We start from the raw sequence: 6,577 nt of genomic DNA, 5'->3' as shown, positions 1-6,577 counted from the left end.
TTTATAATGAGAGAAACACATTTTCAGTTTTGCATTATGATTAAACTTTGTCATATAATACACGAAAAAGATTTGCTTGAATTTTAAGAAACATATTATTTTACTATGATTAAAAAATATAACTTAATGTGTTCATTTATATTAACTCAATTTAGAAGTTAAACGCCAATTTTTAAGCTGAAATAGTTTATTTACATGAATATCTAATTTTAGAAAGAGATATTCTATCCTTATAACTTTTTTTTTATATCTAAATAAAATTTATCTGTTAGATAAATATTAGTTCAAAATAAAATCAATTATATATTGTCTATATAATCTTTTCTGCATTGATCTTATTTTCTTAAAAAAATTTTTTTTTTTAAATTCAGTAAATTTTTTGTGGGAAAAAAACGAGGTAGTTATTCTTTAGAGAATATAACCTATAATAGTTAAATTTATTCCCGTTTTGTGCTTTGCTCAAATGATTGTTCCAATCGTATACAGTTTATTAACTTTACTTAATTAAAATAACAATAGTTATTACTTAGTTAGATTAATAGTTATCTATATAACAAATTTATAACGAAATCGCGTAAATATTAAAGGAGTTATCAAATACCAGAGTTTTCAAAGTACTTAAAAAAAATTAATTAAACATTTCTAAAATCTTGCTTTATACATCTCAGAATGCATGCAAAGAATTCTTTTATCTCTAAATAGTACAAAAAATTTCTCAAAATTTCATGAAATTGACTTACATAAAGAATAGAAGAAATTGAATGAATTTGCAATCCATAGTAGTAAACTTGACATTTAGTGATAATCAATATACGTATATTCATTTCATTTACAGATCATTTGAATATAATATTAGTTAATGAACTCACTGTTAAGTGTCATAGTACTGAGATAAAGTTGCGGAAACATACATTATAGTTTTGAAACAAATATTTATCACTCTGACACAAACCACCAGAAAGACTGCATGAAATATTAGATTTTAAAATTATTATATTCATTTCATTTACAGAACATTTGAATATAATGTTAGTTAATGAACTCACTGCTAAGGGTCATAGTACTGAGATAGAGTTGCGGCAACATACATTATAGTTTTGAAACAAATATTTATCACTCTAACACAAACCACCAGAAAGACTGCATGAAATATTAGATTTTCACATGCTTATGTAAAAACTGAGATATGTTTTTATCTTGAAATTATATGTAATTAAATTAAATAAGTGGCAATGAATGATTTAAAAAAAGAAAACGTAACACATTATTAAAAAAAGAAGGAAAAAAAACCAAAGTATTTACGCATGATATTGATTACTTTTTTTTTCAAACCTCTTCTTAACGTACTTTATGAATATTCAACTAATCATCTAAATAATAATTTTCTAAGAAAAATTACGATCGCAACAGAATTACATAACTGGGTATAAAATATTATACAGCTAAATTTCCGAAAGCAAATATAGAAGGAAAAAAAAAATCTATGCACAGAAATCAATACTATATGTACCTTTGTACTATGTTAGCACTTTGTTGTAAAATACCTTGATAAGTATGAATACTCTTTAATTCGTTAGAATCCGGAAGAAAGAAAAAGAGAGTACATATAGTATATTTATTTGATTTGAATTAACTCGCATGAGTCTGAAAAAAAAATACCCTTGCAAACCTTTCTTGCAACGATTTTTAAAAATAATTATTAGACGATTTCACCACTAATTTAAAAAACATATCATCAAAGAAAGCTCTTATTTTATTAAGCATTCAATTAATCCCTTCACCTCAGTTAATAAGTTCATTGACAGTTAGATTTTTATTGGATGTCATTGATACGTGACACCGATATGGTTGACACTGAGATATGATCACACACAAAAGTATCAAATTTAAATTAAATAACTGCCATTTTTGAAGAAGATAATTCAGTTGTTCTCTAATCCGGGCCGTTAATATATATTTTACGAATCCTTATAAGTAATGGAATAAAAAACGTGTGTAGGGATCAAATTAATATTTAGGAGAGAAAGAACGCAGACACGCTGCTGAACTTTGATCAAAAGCATGATATAACGAGGTTAATAATAGATGAAGGATTAAAATCATCTGAAATTATTTTTATCGATAACAAAGTTTTAAGGCGTTTGTGATAGAAAGTATATTTCAAAAAAATCAACAGGTATTTTTTGTCTCTTCCTGACTCAAAGAACATTTGGTTAGAAATTTTTTTTTCTCCAGATATTTCAATATACATATATCAGATATTTCAAAATACATATATCAGATATTTCAATATAACATATATCAGATATTTCAATATAACATACTAGAATAAGTTATTAGTAAAATAATAAAATCATAATACATATATCAGATATTTCAATATAACATATATCAGATATTTCAATATAACATACTAGAATAAGTTATTAGTAAAATAATAAAATCATAGGAACCCGAGTACTTAAGTTTTTTAATTTTAACAATGTAAAAAAAGTTCATGTTTATTTTATCATTTGGATATTTTCGCCATTACAAATACAATACTATTTGCTCGAATTTTATTTTCAGATGTTGACAAAAGACAACCTGATGAACCGTCAAATTTTCTAACAGTAATGTAGAAGAATCATTTTTCACTTAAAAAAAAAAAAAAAATAATGGTAAGAAGGGAAGCAGAAAATAAATCAATTTATTGAATCAAAATATACAGGCAAGTTCATCATAATTCCAAATTCTGGACGCATCAGTTTTATAATAAAGCATTTACTCTGGTTTTTGGAGTGGTTAGTAATGGTATAAATATTTTTCTTCCTTGCTTGAATAAAAATTTGAGAAAACAATCATATTTTGCATTATACGTGAAGGGAAACCACAAAAATATCTTTCAGATGGCTTGATTCCATTTAGAAGTTCAGTAATCGCAATGAATTTTTTTTCTAATGAATCATTTTTCAGCATCTTTGAGAGACTTCTTTGTGACTATAACGAGATGTTCTTCAAATTTTTGTAGTTTTTAACCGAAAATCAAAGTAACTCGCTATTTTAGTATCGGAATAAAACCATATTTACGTTATAAAAATAATTATGTTTATAAAAATAATTAAGTTATAAATAAATTATAGTTAAGTTAAAATAATTAAGTTAATTAATTATTTTAATTAATTGATAAATTAATTGATAAATTAATTAATAAATTAATTAATAAATTAATTAATAAATTAATTTTAATTAATTAAGTTAAAATAATTAAGTTAATAAATAATTAAGTTAATAAACAATTAAGTTGTAAAAATAATTAATTATAATCAAGATTAAATTGAAATTAAAATTATCAAATTTCGCGTTATACGCTATGAAAAACAGACAAAAATGTTTTTCAGATTGCTGCTATTGGTATATAAAATAAAATAATTTGCAATTTAAGTATAGGAGTAAAATTATAAATAAACATTTTTTCATTATTATTATCCTTAATAGATAGGGTACCATCTTTCTGAACAGAACGAAAAGCTCTTCTTATTAACTCAACCCAGAAATCAAAGTGTGAGCTTTTTTATTTTGTGAATGTAATGAAACACCTTTATTATGCTTAATCCAATTCAGAGATCAAAGTAATTAACAATTTAAGTATCAGAATACAATCAAATTCATGAAAGTTATAAGAATAATTTATTTTAATGAAGATTAAGTTAAAGTAATCAAATTTGTGTTACATGCGAAGGAAAACCACGAAAAAGTCTTTTAAATTGCTTAATAGTAATAGGTTTCCAGCTTAATGTTGATTATCGCAATAAAATTATTTTTTAATAATCAATAATTTTTTTTTTTATCATCTTTGATAAATAGTAAATGCTGTGAAATGCTCTAAATTTTTTTTGTACTTTTTTGAATTTTTGTAGGCAACCCAGATATCAAAGTTACTTGTAATTTAAATACAGGAATAAAATTATATTTTGAAAGACTTTTTGAATGAAAATAATTAGAATTTAGATTACGCACAAATGAATATCATGAATAAGTTTTAATAACTAACTAACTGAACGCTAACAGGCAATTATGAGACTCTATCTCAGCAATTATTAACATCTTCCAATTTATTGTTCATCATGAAATTAAATGCTTTGGGCAGCTTAGATTGCTTATAAAACTGTTCTATTTTATTTTAATCATTTTTTTAATTTTTTTAGTTATTTTATATTTTTTATATATTTTTAATAAGCACTTAAATTGTTTTTTTTTTTTTTTATTTATTTCAAGTATTTGAATTTCAGAACAATATAAAAATCAATTTTTTAAAATACATTAATTTTTTCATTTAAAATTTACAAATTATAAATCTTTAAAAAAAATGTGATCAGATTTTTCTGGCACAGTGACAGAATATTATTATTTATCATAACTATTTATGAAAATCAAATAAAAAAAAATAGAGACCAGTGATGTGTCCAGTGTCAAAGTTCACCCTGACATCTGTTTGGTACAGTGATTGATCTTTCCATCTTTATGTCTTTGTTTGAGTTACACGAGCAAAGGAGGGGATACAAGCGTCTATATTCTTTGTCTACGAAGTACTTAGATTGGTTTGAATAAATTATCAAACTGAGCATGCGCGTTATTAAAATTGCGCCAAACAAAAATGCTAAAAACGCCATTCTAGTAAACCTGACAAAACGATGAAGAGATAACAATGAAAACGATGATGTAATCGACCAATCAAATGCCTCTATTTATTAAAAAGGCGGTCAGCCAAGCAACAGCCGTATGTTTGATATAATCGGGAGAGGGTCTCCCTTGGTATTCTAAGAGCTGGAAGCTCTTACTGGAAAACAATGCCTATTTCTTTTGTTTTTAAATAAAGTTAAGTTTTATTGTTTTAAAAACCTGGTCTGCTTATTTATTGGAAAGGAAAGGCATTACAGAGACCATGAACGATCTCCTGCCCGCGGACCTGAATTAATGTACCTACTGCAGGTGACTTGCATTTTTCCACGATATTTCGCGTTATATAATGAGCTGTAGCCGAAATCTATAGATTTGACACGATTTATTGACTTAACGGACATCAATATGAGTGGTAAAATCAAATAAAATTGAACCACTATATTGACCAGTACAAAAAAATTTATTGACATTAGCTTACTCACTCCTGATACAGCATTAATTTTTTAACCGTTCTCGAAAAAAAATCTTAACTCGAATTCACAATAAAACGCACATCGATGAATAATAAAACGCACATATCACTATCCGCCAAATTGACAACACTGCCAACCTACAGAAAGAATTTAGGGGAATTCCCTAGGCATAACTTTTGAATTTCTCTCAACTGAGTTGTCATGATTAAAGTGGGGTTGCAACCTGTCACATTTATTTCGAAAATGGGAGAAATTTCCAAAAGTTCAGTTCGATCGAGATTTCTGGTAAGGATTCGAGGGCCCCCTGAGCTTGAGGGCCCCGGGGCACTGCCCCGCCTAGCCCCTTGGTAGCTACGCCACTGTCAGTAGCAGGTGTTTAAATAACCAGAATCAGATTTTTTTTCTCATTATTGGCAAGCGTGGCTTCATGGTTTCTATAACCAATATATGTTTTTAGTACTTTCTGGTTAGCCGGGCGAAAAACCGCAAAAAAAGTAGACCTCCATTAACTTTTTTTATTTATTTATTTTTATTTTATTTATTTTTATTTTATTTATTTTAAAGCACATAAAAATATAATAAAATATAAAAAAAAAATAGTTAAATTTTCTTACGCCATATTAACCAAAAAGTAGGGGAGAGTGGGGCAATTGTAACAGGGTACGATTGTAACAGAGCAAAAATTTCGAGTGTCGGGTTCTAGATTTGGTTACTAGGTGGCGCACAAGGTACATTTAATAAATCTACGTGTACATCGCTGCTGGCAACCATTTTTATGTTCTTTTGAAAGAGTTACATCAGAAAAGATATTTTCATGCTACGTGAGTACTTTTTTTGGTATTAGAATATTATATTGTTACAAAGTAATTTTGTTTAAGCAAATAAAAATTATTAAAAAATATGTAAGTGGACACCTCAATTAACATTTCAAAAAAAAGATTAGTTTTGTTTTAACTAGTATTGTTTTTAACAAATTAAGCTGAAATGGCGTCTTGGGGACGATTGTAACAATAAGTAAAGGGACGATTGTAACAGCTGAAAATAAATAATCTTATTAACAAACCATTACTTAACCCTTTAATAACCACCAATAGTTTCCTTTATCATTTATATCATGTTGCATGTGCATTAATTTATTTGTCACCTTTCACAGCATAAATTAAATTTTTTAACCCCTTAAAGTTAAAAGTTTAACCCTTTAGGTCTCTGCTCATTATTATTTTTACTCCTAAAATGTCACTACTATTTTGATCAATAAAAAATGTATCACAACTATGATAATATGTATAATCAACTATGTTTTAGTGGAATTTATGAACTGTTACAATTGACCCTGTAAGTGGGGACAATTGTAACAAGTGCACGAATGTCAAAAATTATTAATAACTAATATAATAACATTTTAAATAAGGTATTTTTTTCTAGTGGAGGATAGTCTACTT

At 26.5% G+C, this 6,577-nt stretch overlaps 1 long non-coding RNA gene across 1 annotated transcript; it reads right to left on the bottom strand.

Moving 5' to 3' along the window:
* Positions 1-778: 778 nt before the first annotated feature.
* Positions 779-4,685, bottom strand: LOC147811900 (uncharacterized). Its single transcript, XR_015433175.1, has 2 exons — positions 4,435-4,685; positions 779-2,636 (listed from the first exon to the last, which is right to left on the bottom strand). It is a non-coding gene; the product is annotated as an uncharacterized LOC147811900 (long non-coding RNA).
* Between the last annotated feature and the right edge of the window lie 1,892 nt (positions 4,686-6,577).

The sequence above is a fragment of the Parasteatoda tepidariorum genome, chromosome 4 (genome assembly GCF_982258835.1).
Source record: "Parasteatoda tepidariorum strain Cologne lab strain chromosome 4, Ptep-v5.0, whole genome shotgun sequence".
Taxonomy (NCBI): Eukaryota; Metazoa; Arthropoda; class Arachnida; order Araneae; family Theridiidae; genus Parasteatoda; species Parasteatoda tepidariorum.
The sequence above is the reverse complement of the archived record's forward strand: the minus strand, read 5'-3'. Positions and strand labels throughout refer to the sequence as shown.